General features: G+C 38.1%; 1 long non-coding RNA gene across 2 annotated transcripts in view; it reads left to right on the forward strand.

The window, feature by feature from the left end:
• Positions 1-16,441, forward strand: part of LOC137220110 (uncharacterized) — a 350,093-nt gene that overhangs the window by 212,513 nt on the left and 121,139 nt on the right. For both annotated transcript variants that reach the window (XR_010941473.1, XR_010941474.1), the window contains one exon: positions 1,929-2,011. This is a non-coding gene — a long non-coding RNA (uncharacterized lncRNA). The remainder of the gene's footprint in view (positions 1-1,928; positions 2,012-16,441) is intronic.

Consider the following 16,441-nt stretch of genomic DNA (forward strand, 5'->3'; position numbering starts at 1 on the left):
TCAACTCTAATCAAGATTGAAACAAATTCCAAAATCTGTCCCAGGGATATTACTGAAAAGTACCAACAGATGTAAATTTTCTAATAATGCTGTACTACCCTGAGCTACGTTTTCTACTTCCAGTAAAATTGGGAAGACTTTATATCTGAGAAAGAAAATCAGGAAAATAAACCCCCTTCCTAAACTATCTCCACTAAGGAAATGCTCTGTGTTATACCATATTTGCATAATTCTTTTTGTAATTCAACGGCAAGTCACAGTATTCTGTTATAAACCTCTGGAATATAGAGTCACATAAATATGGAGTCAATATGGAGTTGTCACAGATGGCAGATGAAATGAGCTGAGTGGAAAAACTTTCCAAAACTCTGTTTATGCAACACCAAAGTTTTGATATCAAGTCAGTTTAGGGTTTATAAATGATAGTAAAATTTGGGTAGCATTGAGAGGCTTTCACCTACAAATTTCTCTTGTATTTCTTTTCTATTGCCCACAAAGATAGGAAAGCTCTCCAATTCAAAGACAATCAGCTATTAGTTGAGGTGCTTTTACCCCATAATAGAAGTACTGATGCTCCATCCAGAAGCAAATCTCTGTTGTAATTGATCCTAGGCTATAGGAGGAGTAGGAGCTATGCTATTAATTAATTGGTTCAGAATGCCCTTCTAGCGTGCCTTTGACATCTGTTAATACTATCTTTCTTCTTTTCAATTGTTGACTTGGTGTAAATACAGACAACTAGGGATAGAAAGAAAGGATGGAATGCAACTGGGGGTACTTTGGAAAGCTTGCATCTTGTGATGAAGTAACATCTATATAGTTGAAATGAAACAGACAGCCACTCGTGCTGTGACCACTTCAAGTTGTCTCAGTATAATGAGATCATCACAAATGGGGCTTTCAGTCCAGGTGTACTTGACAACCCTGCTTTTGCAGAACTGGCCGACCCAGCTCAATTTCCCAATTACTGTCCCAGCTGGCTTTTCAATTATTATTTTCTCAAATTTTGTTTCAGTTTGAGTCATCTTTGATCATTTTGAATAGAACGGTTAATATTCCTATCAGATAGGAGAACATGTTTTGGGAAAATCTTTATCTTTTTTTTCTCTTTGGTGATTTTTGGTAAGGTAAGGAGAACAGTAAGCAATCTGAAAATGCACTCCCTCTGTTCCAGGTTGCTGGGGTGTGAAACTTGGGAGAAAGAAGATGAAAGTATAAGATGATGGGTTTTCTCAGCAGCGTGGATGCTGAAATGTACAGAACACATTGTTTACAGCATCACTGGGCTGTGAATCAGCCGTGATTCCAGCTGGCTGGGGCAGAGCTGAAAGGGCAGCGGCATCAAAACCCAGATCATTTTTAAAAAACACAAATCCTTTTCACTGCCCGTGGATGAAATGACTGACTGACATGCTAAACCTATTAAATATGTATTTTGAAAATTTTGAAATGAGGAAAAATGCTATGTAAAAATTTTTACAGATGCTGAATGATTGTAAATGTGGTTAAAGATGTGGGACTGGCTCCAACTTTGTTCTTTCGTGGGTTGCTATTAGCTTACATTTGAAATCTCTGTTGGCCACGTAGTCCACATTGTTCTTCCAAATGTAATCATTTCTCTCTTTTATCTGATCTCCTACAGTCTCTCTGTTTTCATCAATATCTGACAGCAATTCCCAAAGATCCAATAGAGTCCACTCTAATATCCTTATGTATACTCTTTTCTCTCTTTGAAATCTAATACCTTAGCAGTGAAATAATTTATTGTGCTTTATTTAGACTTTTATTTTTTGCATGTGTTTTGATACTATCCTTTTGAAAAGAGTGATTTGGAAATTTAAACCAACTGTTCACCAAAAGTTATGAAAGCATGATTAAGAAATTTTCTCTCCTTTTAAATCCCTTCTTTAAACCTTCATTTTTTTTAGAGTGCTGTGGTGAATGCCACCAAGTCCATGGGTCTGGCAACGATAGGAAAATGAAGATGGATTTCTTGGAGCCCAGCTAACGGGTAAGCCATACAGAAGATCAAATGAGCCAGAGAAGTCAATGACAGTCCTATTTTTCTGGAAAACCATTAGATTATATGCTTGTCCCAACCTGGAGATGTTTAATTTATTGAATTTGACCTTCCTGGTGAAACGACGGTGGCACCAACACACTCGCCTAATAAATAAGTGGGAGGGATACTTGCTTTCAAATGGCATATACTGCATTTCTATTTGTCTTGAGTCCTAAAGAAATGCACTATCTGAGAAGAAGTTTTTATGGGTACATTACAGTCTAATATGTGCATTGTTAAATTAAAGGGAAAACTTGTTCCAGTGAAGTAGTTGGCAGAAAACTATAAATCTTAATGGATAGGAAAATATGCCTTTCAGTAAAAAGGAAAGAAAGAAACAGACGCGGAAAGCAAGCAAGAAACCCTGCTAAGGACGCCTCAAAAAATCAGGCCTTTGACCAGCATCTAGAATATTCGTCCTTTTCCAGTGTTTATGATCACTCCACTTACATATTGCCATCCCCTTTGCTCTTCCCATCTATTTGAGAAAATTGTCCCCTGACTGTGCCAAAAATTTGAGGCAAGAATGAAAAATGTTTTGCTTTATTGCTAACCTGTGAAAATATGTTTTTTTGCCAGTGCTATGATGGCTGGGATTTTTTTTTTTCTTTCTCACATGGCTCTAATCCTAGCTGGATAGATCTTGACGTGCAAATAAAATTCCATCCTAAATAAGTAAACTATGTTTCTCGGTTGGAGGCTGAAAAACCCTATTTCTTATTCTTCTGCCTATGCAAGATATACTTTCCACTGCTTGTTCCTGAAGTTCAGCACCAGAGTGGACAAGCAAAGGGAATATCCAGGTTAAGGAAGCTTCTTCTTCTTCAACTGACACATGAGAATTTGAATTAAGTAGCCTCTATGGGTTCTTCCTGCAACTCTAAGCATCTTTTAGATATCTGCAGGATTCTCACTCTGTTGATAAAGTTTTGTCTGTAGAGACACATCTACATTACTGTACTTAGACATGAGTGACTCTGCTCACTCATTCAACAAATATGTATTGAGTGTCTTTAAGTGCTCTGGAATCAAACGTGAACAAAACAGTCCACAGAGATAGCTGTCTTCAGGGAGCTATTCAATTTGCTTAATGTTCAGCATTTTTAATTAACTGTTCAACCAATCAATTAATTATTTGACAGTATAATTAATACTGTCAAATACAGGTGATCGAACCTGCCTTATGTACCACAGTCATGTTACTACTATGTTAGGTGTTAGGATTCAACTGCACGACCAATTGATCCCAACTGTCAAGAAACTCTCAGTCTAATAGTAAAGAAAAACACCTAAGCCAATACATACAATAAGCTATAATTGCCCTGGTTGCTGGGAGAGAGTAAGTGCTCAGTACTAGTGGGTCATGTGAGTAGGGTAGATAGAATTTTTTAATCTGACCATATTATCTCCAATGGCCAGTATCTCCGTGAGATCTCTACCTTGCAACTTCTCCAGATATGCCACATAAGAGTTTGGTATTATTCTGATGTGGTTTAAGCTTTTCTCTCTTACCTATGCTTTACAAAATTTAATTGCTTTTCTGTATCGAGTTTAGTTCATCTCATAAATTCAGACCCCACCAATTCAAAAATTTTGATGCACCAGATACTTGCTATAATAATTACTCTGGAGATATAAAGCAGATCAGTCTTGGTTCTCACACACTGAAGATTAGTTATTGAGCGACAAAAAACTAGCCTAAACATGTGTCTTTTTAGCAGCAGGGAACTCTCATAACCTGGAGTTCAGAGGTGGCTTTGTTATGTGAGCACCAGCTTAATTTAGACATAGGATAGATTGAGTATCAATTACCACTGAGTATTCTAAGGATAAAATTCAATAAATAAGAGTGTGATGGCAGTGCTTAAAGAAAAGCTACTCTGAAGATACAGATTATTCTGGAAAAAAATAAACCAGGGTCAAGATATCTTTTATAGCATTTGACATGCAGCTGGGGAATGCTCTTCCTGGTTGCGTGTAGATTAGGTGCCCCTCCTAAGAGCTATCATGGCATCACACGTATACCCTGTTCTAGCCTTCACCATGTTGGAACTGTAATTGCCTGCTTTGATGCCAGCATCTCCCACCAGACTGCACACAATGACAGAACCAGTGATATCTATTTGATTCCGGCTGTGCCCGTAGTAGGTATTCAATATTTGTTCATTTTGAATGGACTCAACAGCAAAGGCTCTGGCCAGATGTTTAATTATCATTCAGTTGACCTTTATAGCGGTTTCTTTAACCCTGGTCAAGGACTCCAAGATTATTATGATAGGAAATGGGTACTAGACTTTAAAAAGTCCTACTAAGGCATAAAACTAAAAAACAGTTTTATTACGGGCAAGTATAGGTTTTAAAATCAGACAGTGCTTACTCTTAAAAGTTTATACTTCTGTTGGCTCTGACTCATCTTCATGCTGGTAGAATTGCCACTTGAAGGGCCTCGTGAAGTTAAAATTGAGACATCAAGGAATAAATTCAAGATGTTTGCCACATTTCAGGCAAAGAGAATGTACAAACATTGGCAGGGAGGAAATGTCATCTCTTGTCACCTTGTAAACTGCTAATATACCAAGATATGTCCAAGGATAAAAATCAAAACATTTTCAACAGCGTTCTATTTATTGGTCACATTCTTGAATATTTCATCTTGTCACTATCTTATCCCCAATAAAATATAGAAAGTGGTCTCAGAGATTGTCTTTGTTTTTCTTCCTGTGAGATGGCAGAACCGTTTTTGCTTAAGTTGGAGTAACACAACTTATGTTTTCCTTAAACTTTCTGATAAATTTTTTTAAATTCCAGCCTAGAATTTTTTTTAACCTTCCTTCCAATAAAAGTAGTGGATAATGGAATAATCTGTGTATTTATTTATGCACAAAGAACTTCTTGAGCTCCTACCACGTATGAGAGGACAGGAGGAATTGCTGTACAAAAAAGAAATTGCAAAATGATTACAACTGGTTTCTATTTAGAGGTTCACAATCTAATGGAGATGATAGACATAAAAACACACAGCTAGATTAAAATTAATTTGATCAAATTTATCCAGCAGTTGCTATGTGCCAGACATGAGGCTAGGCACCAGGAATATAATAGTGACTAAGATGCAGATTCCTACCCTCAGGGAGCCTACATTCAAGTTGATGAAACAGACTGTAAATGAATGAATGCAAAAAATGATTAAATATATCATCAATAAAGAAGGTGATTAACTGTAGGAAGAAAATTAAGAGGGAGCTGTGATAGAGAGTGGTAGAGTTCATCATCACTGAAGATTCTTGAAGAATCATGAAGATTCTTGAAGATCATGAAGATTCTTGTAACTGCGTAACACTTAGGCAAATGCCTGAAGAATAGTGTCAGTCAGTAGTGTCGGAAAGAGTTGAGAAAGGATTCTGCAGGTAGAAAGAATTGTCATACTAAGGGCTAATGGTGTGATTCAGTTCAATTCAGTTCAAATGTCATATCCTTGTGTTTAAAACTTTCTGAAACCCTCTAGGCAAAGTAACAGAGTTATACTCCTTTCCCAGTACTTGATAATGTTGTAAATCCTGCAGCCCTGATCTATTCCACATTATGTTAGAATTATTTGTATATATACTTGACTTTCCACTAGACCAAGCTTTCATTCACCACTGCTCCAATGTACCTATTGCAACACCTGGTGTAGGTGTCATAATGTTTTAGTTTTTTCCCCTTCTCCTTTCTTCTGTCAGGTTAGAAGGCATACCAGGTGAGAATATGAGAAGGGTGCAGACTTGCTTGCATAATGCTAATAGAATAATTAATCAAGGCAGTGTGAAAAAAATGTTCTCACTGACCCCACACCCTGAGGGCAGAATAAGTTTCCTTTCTCTTCTACTCTTTTCCTATTAAAAAAAAAAAAAGAACCTATAATAACCTGTGCCATTGAAGTAGGGAGCCATTGGGAACAACACTGACACCAACTGGAAAAGGTGGGACCACAGGGGTGAGAAACAAAAAGGACATAGAGTAAATGAATGAATGGAAGAAGAGGTAGGCAATAAATGGGAGCAAAACTTCTCTGTTTTTCTTAAATTACAGGAAGATACTTAAGAATGGAGAATTGAGATTCTTGAATCCAGTAGAGAATTTGGGCAATTACCTAAATCCCCAACTTGTCTTGAGAATTTTTTTATAACTTAAAGTATATGATCCCAATGTGTGAAGTTGGACAATATTATATAATTTCCTAGACACTGCATGTTTTATTTACTAACAGTGAATATGTGAACCACAGGTAGCCCTACCCTCACCTATCAAAGATTGGAGGGAAATGATAGATTTGTGAATAGTGGGGCGTTGATAATTTATCAGTGAATGTTAAATAAAAGCTCAAAGTAAAAGCGATTTAATTACTATTATAATTCTATTGAGTGTTTGAAATGAAATTAGCTTTATCAATGCAGGCTCCTGTGAGGGGAAGGAGTAGAGATAGATTATAGAGAGGGAAAGAAGTGCAGCATCATTCTATAACAAAATAAAATACTTACATGAAGAATTAGCTGGTTTGGTTTAAAGCTTTACGTTTTAAAAATATAAAATGTCTAGAATAATTTAAATTGCAAGGAAAAAAATTAAGGATGTCTCAATGGGCAGGAAGGTATGGTACTAATATTAAGAAAATCAGTGTTGAATAAAATAATCAATTAACTTTGCCAGGGTTACTCTTGTGAAAAGTACCATGACTAACAAATTTTATTTTGCAAGATCAATGTCCCACAGCAAATTTATGAAAGCCAATAAAAATGACATTATACTTTTAAACACCTTATATAAAAACTCAAGAAGCTCTGCTTCCAAAACAAACTGAATTATTTTAAAATAAAAACAAAAATACTGTAGTTGGTACCTTGTAGTAGTCAAGACAGCCTAAATCATGCTGCAGTACAAGTCGCTTCCTAATACCTGTAGGTAACACAAAGCTTATTCCTCACTCATGGGAGGTGTTACTTCTCAAAATAGCCAAGTAGGTCCTATTGGACTAACCCTACAGCAAGTAATACTTGTAAACACTGGATGAAATTTAAAGAACTAATACCTGAAGGCTCATGAAAATGACCAAACCAGGAAAATACTAGAGTGGACTCAACACTTAGAAGAAGGGAAGAACGCTGATTGAGTTTCCAAATCTTTAAATACTCTTAAGGTGACAGCAGTCCCCAGTGTAAACTCTGTAGGGCTGAAAATCATCAGACTTAGCTAGAAAATCACCAGACTTCTGGCTTCAAGAACAGACTCCAAACAACATAACAAAGGCTAAAAGAATGGAAAAGGGAGTCTGCTGCTGTCGAGTGCAGGGTAGAGAGAATTTGTAGTTTGAGTTCCAGCCAGTTTAACTATCTGCTATAAAATGATTAATACTCTTTGAAGGAAATAACATAATCCAGAGTCTCCACAATAAAAAAAAAAAATCACAATAGGGCTTCCCTGGTGGCGCAGTGGTTGAGAGTCTGTCTGCCGATGCAGGGGACATAGGTTCATGCCCTGGTCCGGGAAGATCCCACATGCCGCGGAGCAGCTGGGCCCGTGAGCCATGGCCGCTGAGCCTGCGCGACCGGAGTCTGTGCTCCACAACGGGAGAGGCCACAACAGTGAGAGGCCCGCATACCACAAAAAAATAAAAATCACAATATCCAGAAAAAAAAATTAAGTTTGAAATTAGCAGGCAAGGATTTTAAAGCAACTATTACAACTATGCTAAAAAAAAAAAGAAGGAAAGAAAACGATGTTCAGGGACGTCCCTGGTGGTCCAGTGGTAAAGAATCCACCTTCCAATGCAGGGGTGTGCGTTCTGTCCCTGGTCAGGGAGCTAAGATCCCACATGCTGCGGGCCAACTAAGCCTGCGCACCACAACTACTGAGCCCGCATGCCTCAACTAGAGAGCCCTCCTGCTGCAAACTATAGAGCCCATGTGCCCTGGAGCCCACACGCCACAACTAGAGAGAAGTCCTTGCGCCACAATGAAAGAGACTGCATGCCTCAACGAAGATCCCAAGTGCCACAACTAAGACCTGACGCAGGCAGAAAAATTAAAATGAAAAGAAAAGTATGTTCATTATTATTGAAAAGATATGAAATCCTAACAGAGAAATATAAGCTATAAGAAATCAATATAAGCTTCTAGAACTGAAAAATAAAATATCTGGAATAAAAAAAATCACTGGATGGGCTTAAGAGCAGGTTGGAAATGATAGAACAAAAAGATAGTAAGCATAGAAATAGATGAGTTTAAATTATTCAATCTAAACAACAGAGGAAAAAACAGTTTTTTAAAAAGAAAGAACAAAGTCTTAGGGCCCAGTGGGACAATTTCAAAAAGGCTAATTGTAGCCTCATAAAAAGAGGAGATAGATAATAGAGAAAAAAGTTTGAGGAAACAATTACTGAAGTTAACCAAATTAATAAAATTTTTTTAAAAATTAATTTTAGATTCAAAAAGTTCTGTGAATGAGAAAGATATAAATGCAAAGAAAATCAACTATGCATATCACAGTCAAACTACTAAAAGCGAAGATAAAGAGAAAATCTGGAAAGCAGGCAGAGGAAAAAAGACACAGTCATTCAGGTGAACAATTTGATTAAAACCATTTGTGACTTCTCATAAGTCACAGCGAAAGCCAGAAAAGAGTGGAACAACATTTCTAAGGGCTACATAGAAAAAACTCTCAAAGCAGAACTTTATATCGAGTAAAAATATTCTTCAAGAATGAATTATGCCTTAATAAAGCTGAAAAAAATGAATGAACTCAAAACAAAAACATTTTCAGATAAAAAGAAAGTAGGAGAGTTTGTCACCAGCAAACCCACACTATAAAAAGTGCTAAAGGGAGTTCTTCAAGATGAAAAGAAATGATGCCAGATGGGAACTCAGGTCTTCAGGAAGAAATGAAGAGCCCTGGACTTCATAAATATAATGTCAAATATAATAGACAATACTTTCCTCTTAGTTAAAAGAAGATTTTAAAGTAAAAATAACAATAATTTATTATGGAGTTTTGCAATGTATATAGATGTAATGCATGTGACAAATTTAGCATAAAGGACAAAGAAAAGAAGTAAATGGCCATACATATTTGCAAGCCTCTTACATTTTTTGGGAAGTAATGCAATATTAACACTAAGTAGACTCTAAAAAGTCAAAGGTTTGTTGTAATCTCAACAACAAAAAAATTTAAAGAGATATTGATAAAAATTCAATACATACATTATAATTGAATTCTAAAAATATTCAGTTAATCTAGAAGAAGTCAGAAAAGGAGGAACTAAGGAACAAAAATTGAGGGGACAACCAAAAAGCATATAGTAAAATGGTAGACCTAAATCCAACTATCTCAAAACTGATATTAAGTGTAGATGCTCTAAGCACTCCAGTTAAAAGGCATTGTCATATTAGATTTTTAAAAAGACCCAACTACATTCTGTCTGTAAGATATGTACTTTAAATATAAAACACAAATAAGTTGAAAGCAAATGGAAGGCTAGAGTGACTATCAATATCAGACAAAGAATATGTCAGGACAAGAGATTCCCAGAGATAGAGGGATATTTCATAATGATGAAAGGACCAATTCATCAGGAAGACATATATGTGTACCTAATATCAATAACAGCACTTCAAAACGCCTGAAACAAAAATTGACAGAATCAAAGGGAAAGATAGAAAAATCCACAATTATAGTGAAAGATTCTTAATACCCTCTTCTAAGCAATCAATAGGACAACTGAAGGAAAAAGATATTACAGATATAGATTTCAATAAACAATGCCATCAATCATCTTTACCTAATTGTCAGAAAACACTCCAGCCAACAGGTGGAGAATGTACTTTTTTTCAAATACACATGGAATATTAAATACTCACATTGAAAAAGAAAAGTCTAATATCAATGACCCAAGAAGTCATTAACACCTTTCCACCTTAGGGAGCTGGAAAAAAAATAATGCAAATCCAAAAGAGGTAGAAAGAAGGAAACAATATATACAAGAGTAAAATAGTCAATGAAATACAAAAAAAGAGATTAAAAATAGAGAAAAATGGACAACGTTTCCTGTATAAATATGGTGGTAAGTGCATGACTGAATCAAGATTTGTTGCGAGAAAGTGAGATAGAGAATGGCATCCTGAAATACACATTGTGAGCATCAGTAATACTTTAATTTCAAGATATCACTCCACTTATTAAAGAAACAAAGTTCCTTATTAAAACCCTTTCCACAAAGAAAACACCAGGCTCAAATGGTTTTCCTGTTGAATTATACTCCTCACTTGCATGAAATCTGCTACAGGTTCTGGTGACTCTCCAGGGCAACATTTCCAGAGCTCAACAATGCAGGGGATTTTATGTCTCTAGCATCTCGGTAAGAGACCTCCTTGATCACTGAGGGAGGGCGATAGAGAATTGAATTTCCTCCATGTGGCACCTCATCCTGGAAGTGACTTGTCACTTCTGTTCACAATTTGTTGGCTAGAACTCATCCTATGCCTTCACCACCCTTCGAGGGGTGGGAAAATACAGCTTTTTATTATTTTCAGGAATGAGGAATATGAAACAGGATATGGTGAACATTTAGCACCATCTCTGACCCAGAACTCTTTTTCTATAACCATCCTTGTCAATTGATCAGAAAGTATCATGATCAGTGAGGCAAAATTTTCTCCAAATATTGTTTATTCAGACTGAACTTGAGAATCTGTATATTGTTTTCCAATTCACTTTCTTACTTTTTTCATTTTTTTAAATCTTTACAAAGTTTCTGAACTTTTAAAAAGATGATCTTATTACTTAAGGGCATTTCTTTTGCTGAATTTGATCTTTTAGTCTTTTATCCATATTCTGAAAGGACGAGGCATAAAAACAATCTACTTTTGCCATACTCCCCAGGACCTACTGTGTTATACTGCTGTTGCTCTGTGATGGGGAAGGGTAGGGTAAGCAACAACCATCTTTGGCCTGTTCTTTTGTTTAAGGGAACTAATTGAAATCAAATTTTGGTGTGCAGATATAATTTTTTTTTTTAATTTTCAAACTACAAGTTGGCTAGTGAGTACTGCGTTAGGAAAATTGAACAGGAGCCTTAGTTGAAATTTTGTGCAGTCACTCTGCTCTGAAAAGGCTATGGGAAAAACCATTGTTTGCCTCAAGTATAGTACAAACACACTGAAGAAGGCATTGTCATCAAGTGTGTGGGAAGGTAAGCTTGGGTTGCTTTTGCTGATTTGATAACTTCAAATCTTTAGTCTGAGAAAAATAGAGCTGTGCAATTAGTCATCAACACACACGTAGCACTTACAGAACTATGAGAAGTGCCAAGGGGAGGGAAGGCATTGAACAATGCAGGGTGGGTAGTGTCAGCTAGAGGGCAGAAGTACAGCGGGAGAAAAATGACACAGTGACTTAGAGATCTAACTTTCAGATCAGACAATCAACCCCGGTTTCAATTCTTGTTTCTTCCTCTTAGTAGCTTTATTACCTGGTGCCAGTTATTCCAGTTCTGTAAGCTCAGTTTCTCCCTCTCCAAAATGGTGATAATCGTGCTTTCTTTGGAAGGTTCGTTTGGGGATTAACTGTGTCTGCATCTGGGACATAAGAAATGCTCAGTGTATCTAGTGACTTATTGTCAAAGATTCAGAAGTTATCAATGCTTTGGTTGGTGAATTCAGAAAGCTTTTGCCTGAAAAATGTTTTTAATTTGTTGGGACCTTATCATGGTTGCAATTTGTTTCAGTTCTCCTAATATTCATGGGCATAGCCAGAAGCAAAGTAGATTATGCTTTTTGTAGTTTTCCCTGTTCCTAATTTATTTACATTTTTACACACACACACATTCACACACATCTCTATCTTTTTTCCTTTCTCTGTGGTGGTTAGTGCGTGACTGAATTGAGACTTGTTGAGACAAAGCGAGACAGAAAATGAAGTCCTGAAATAAACAGTGTGAGCATCAGTAATACTTTAATTTCCATGTTTCATGGTTATGCAAGCCCACTGCTTTGGAATTTCAACAGAACCTTGAACCATCACCAACTTTAATTTTCCTCACACTTCAACCAGTAGTAATTGGGCCCTCCCTCCTGCTGCTGCTGGTGCTGGCATTTTTGTTGTTGCCTTTCCTGCGCTTTCATTCACTTGGTTTAATTCTTTTTGGCAGCTGCAAGAGCAAATGCCAGACTCCTGTGTTTGTCACTGCAGAGCCATGGTTCCCACTCTTGCAGCGGCAACGGACTGAACTAAGCCTCTGACTCTTAAAGAAAGAGTCAGCCCTTGATGAGATCCCTGGGCTCACCAAGACTCTTCTCCCAAGCTGACATGGAGAGCAGGCGCTTTAGGGTCAGGTACCACTGGGTTCAAATCCTGGCTCTTCTTCTCATTATTGTAATACATTGGGCAAATTATTTCCTCTCTGGGAGCCTCAGCTTTCTCTTTTCTAAAATGAGGATTGAAATAGTATTTAACTCAAAGAGTTGTTTGGGATTAAATGAGCTAGTGTAGGTCATGTGTGCCTGGAAGGTATGAAGCCCTCGATAAACGTTAGTTACGATTATTTCCATTTCTCATGGCGAAGCAGCTGTCCCCTTCAATCACCTCTAGTTACAGTGCTTTGACATCCATGACTTGCTGTTCATGGTGGAGCTTGAGAGCTTTGGGGACATTCCAACACGGGGCTGTGCTTCATTCCCACAAACGGGGTGTATTCATTTCATAGGACAGCTGGAGCAAAGTACCACAGACTAGGTGGCTTAAAATAACAGAAATTTATCCTCGTAGTTTGAAATCAAGGTTTTAGCTGGGGCCATGCTCCCTCTGAAATCTAGAATCCTTCCTTACCTCTTTCTAGCTTCCGGTGTTTGCCAGAAATCCTTGGCTTTTAGGTGCATCACTCCAATACCTGCCTCTGTTGTCACATGGCTGTCCCGGGAATCTCTGTGTCTTCACACGGCCTTCTCCTCTCTGTGTGTCTTTCTTCTACTCTTCTTACAAGAATGCTAGTCGTATCCGATTAAAGACACCCCCCCCCCCATTCCACTATGACCTCATCTTAACTAACTACACTGGCAATGACCATATTTCCAAATAAGGTCCTCAGGGTTAGGACATATATTTTGGTGACAGTGGCAGGAGGACACAATTCAGCCCATAACCTCTGAACTCCTTTTGTTTTTACCAATTTCAGTTGCTGTCTGCAGCTGTTTGTGCCTCGTGGTGGTGATGGGGGGGTGTTGTCAGGATCCCGTCATGGGAGGGTGTGGAATGGACTTCGGATTGGCTCAACCGGAAAGGACTGTGGGAATGACTGGGTTAGGATGAGCCATTGTTCTTAAACTTGGTTAGACATTGGAAGTAGCTGGGGAGATTCAGAAATGATGATGCCTAAGTCCTGCCTGCAGTGATTCCGATTAAATTGGCCTCCGGTAAACCCAGGCCTTAGGATTTTTTTTTTTTTTAACATCTTTATTGGAGTATAATTGCTTTACAATGGTGTGTTAGTTTCTGCTGTGTAACAAAGTGAATCAGCTATACGTAAACGTATATCCCCATATCTCCTCCCTCTTGCGTCTCCCTCCCACCCTCCCTATCCCACCCCTCTAGGTGGTCACAAAGCACCAAGCTGATCTCCCTGTGCTATGCGGCTGCTTCCCACTAGCTATCTGTTTTACATTTGGGAGTGTGTATATGTCAATGCTACTCTCTCACATCGTCCCAAAGCTCCCCAGGTGACTGCAGTACACAGGCAGGTCTAAGAACCACTGAACTAGAAGAGCTCAAAGCTAATGGTGGCAGCTTTTCTACTTGATTGGATTAAAAATAATTGAAAGAATAGGCCTGTATTTTCTTTTCCAAAATCCTTCGAGCCAGATGCATTTGGGAATTCATATTTAGAAATTTTTTCAGAATTAAGAAAAGTAATAGGGAGCATATACAGTATATAACATAAAACTCCTAGTGTTAAGGGGTGTCTGGACAGCACCCCTTAATATAATACAGTAATTTTTCAGTGAAACATGTAAATATTCACATTATAAAGAGGCCTATGTCAATTCAGGTCAGGTTTTGCTACCAGAAGAGAATTGGTACTCAATTTAGAAAAAAATAAAAAATTCAGCTTTCAGTTCTTTATAGATTCTAGAATTGAGGATAAAGGATTGTGAATGTAATTATAAAACTCTGTGTTCTAGAGCTCAAGTATTATATATCAGCACTATATACCTGACTGAAGAGGTCTTAGGTAGAAGGTATGTGCAAAAAGAGTTCTGATGTAGGGCCAGAAGGGTCAGCCCTGATCACCCTGTTCTTTCCACCAGAACCTACTCCTGAAGCCTCTGCAGGTTCACTTAGCTATTTGCAAATATTCCTTCAAAACAACAAAGAAATGGCAGGTTTTGATTTCTGGCTGCCGCATCATAGGGAATCTGTACTGGGTCGAATAGGGGCCCCTCCAATTCTTGTCTTTCCCAGAACCTCAGAATGTGACCTTATTTGGAAATGGAGTAATTGCAGATGTAATGTGTTAGATGAGGTCATATTGGAATAGCTTGGGCCCTTAATCCAATATGATTAGTATCCTTATAAGAATAGAAGAGTCACAGAGACAGGCACGCACCAAGGGAAGACAGTGTGGAGACACAGGGAGACGGCCGTATGACCACAGAAGCAGTGATTGGAGCTGTGCAGCTACAAGGCAAGGATTGCTAGTAGCACCAGAAGCTAAGAGAAAGGTATTGGACGCATCCCCCACCACCAGACCTCTGGGGAGAGGATAGGCCTGCTGACACCTTGATTTTGGATTTCTGATTTCCAAAACCGTGAGAAAATACATTTCTGTTGCTTAAAGGATGTCATGTGGGATACTTTGTTATGGTAGTCCTGGGAAATTAACAGAGAATCCTAAGGTTAGCACTTAGGAGAGAAAGAAACCATTTCCTGTATTGTGTGGGATAAAATCCTTCTTCACTATTATTCTGTGATCAGCTGCACAAGGAGAGTGGTCTGACTAATCCCAGCGCAATTAATATTATCTATCTATATGTTTATTTAAGCAAAAAATTATACATATATTTGTACACATACATATAAGTGTATGAGAGAGAAACTGGGAGTGCATTTCCCTCTAATAGGAAGAAAAAGGGTCTCGAGGCACACCAAGACACTGGTGATATTTTTACTACAAGGAATTTTTTTGAAGTAGTATTTCACCCAGCCTCTAACTGGAGTGAAGCCAGCAAGAAGATCAGGAAAATGTCCAGGTGCCCAAGGGATTATTTCACTCATACTTATTGAGCTGATCACTATGGGCAATTCACGAGGACAGATGATGATCAATGCAGAGTGTGTGAAATGGGGAATACATAAATAAATCAGAAAAAATGGTCTCTCCCATGGTTATGGTTAGATATCTCAGGAACGTGGCCAGGTAAATTGACTAATAGAGAGGGATGGAAATTACATCAAAGAAGGGAAGTCTGCTAATAGTTTTATTTTAAGAGACATAAGCCAAAGCTACACAAGTTAGATCTGTTTGAGCTTCCCCCTCCTTCAATCCATGCCTCCCCCAATACATATGCACCTCACTGCACATCCTAGAACTCAGCATCAGTACCCAGCAGTCATGGGCTCTCAGCAGTTCCCCTCTGCCTTCTCTCTCCAAGGGACAGAGGGTGTGATTAATCAGGTAAAATAAATATGGGAACCTGAGTGGAGTGGGATGGGAGGGGCTTTTCTGTCAAGCACAAGATGAATTCTGGGAGCAAACAGCCCCAAGAAATGATAGCCTAATTACTACCCTTGAGGAGCAAACTATCCATTTTCAGACAAAGAATATCTGCATTAAAAAGTGACTTAAGAATGCTTCCAATAGATAAACAAAGACCTACTGTATAGCACAGGGAACTATGCTCAGTATCTTGTAATAACCTATCATGGAAAAGAATCTGAAAAAGAATATGTGTATACGTATAACTTAATCACTTTGCCGTACACTTGAAACTAACACAACATTGTAAATTAACTATACTTCAGTTTTTAAAAATCTGAAAAAAAGAATGCTTCCAAAGAAACACAATGGCATGTATTGAAACAGTGCATTGCAGTTGTACAAGCATTTCCTATGTGTTATTGAATTTGATGCTGATAAGGAAGGTAAAGCTAATGTTATCAAAATCCATTTTACATATGAGGGAAAGTAGGCGACGTGACCATAGCTGGCAAGTGTCAGGCCAGGCTTGGAACTAGGTCCGGTGACTTTGGGTCCAGGGCTTTCACCACTGTCTACCAATCACGCCATGTACTGCAGCATATTGTAGTGGAGTGGGGACAAGGTGAGCTCTGTAGCCTAGGATTTAAGAGGTTGGA

The sequence above is a fragment of the Pseudorca crassidens genome, chromosome 2 (genome assembly GCF_039906515.1).
Source record: "Pseudorca crassidens isolate mPseCra1 chromosome 2, mPseCra1.hap1, whole genome shotgun sequence".
NCBI lineage: Eukaryota > Metazoa > Chordata > Mammalia > Artiodactyla > Delphinidae > Pseudorca > Pseudorca crassidens.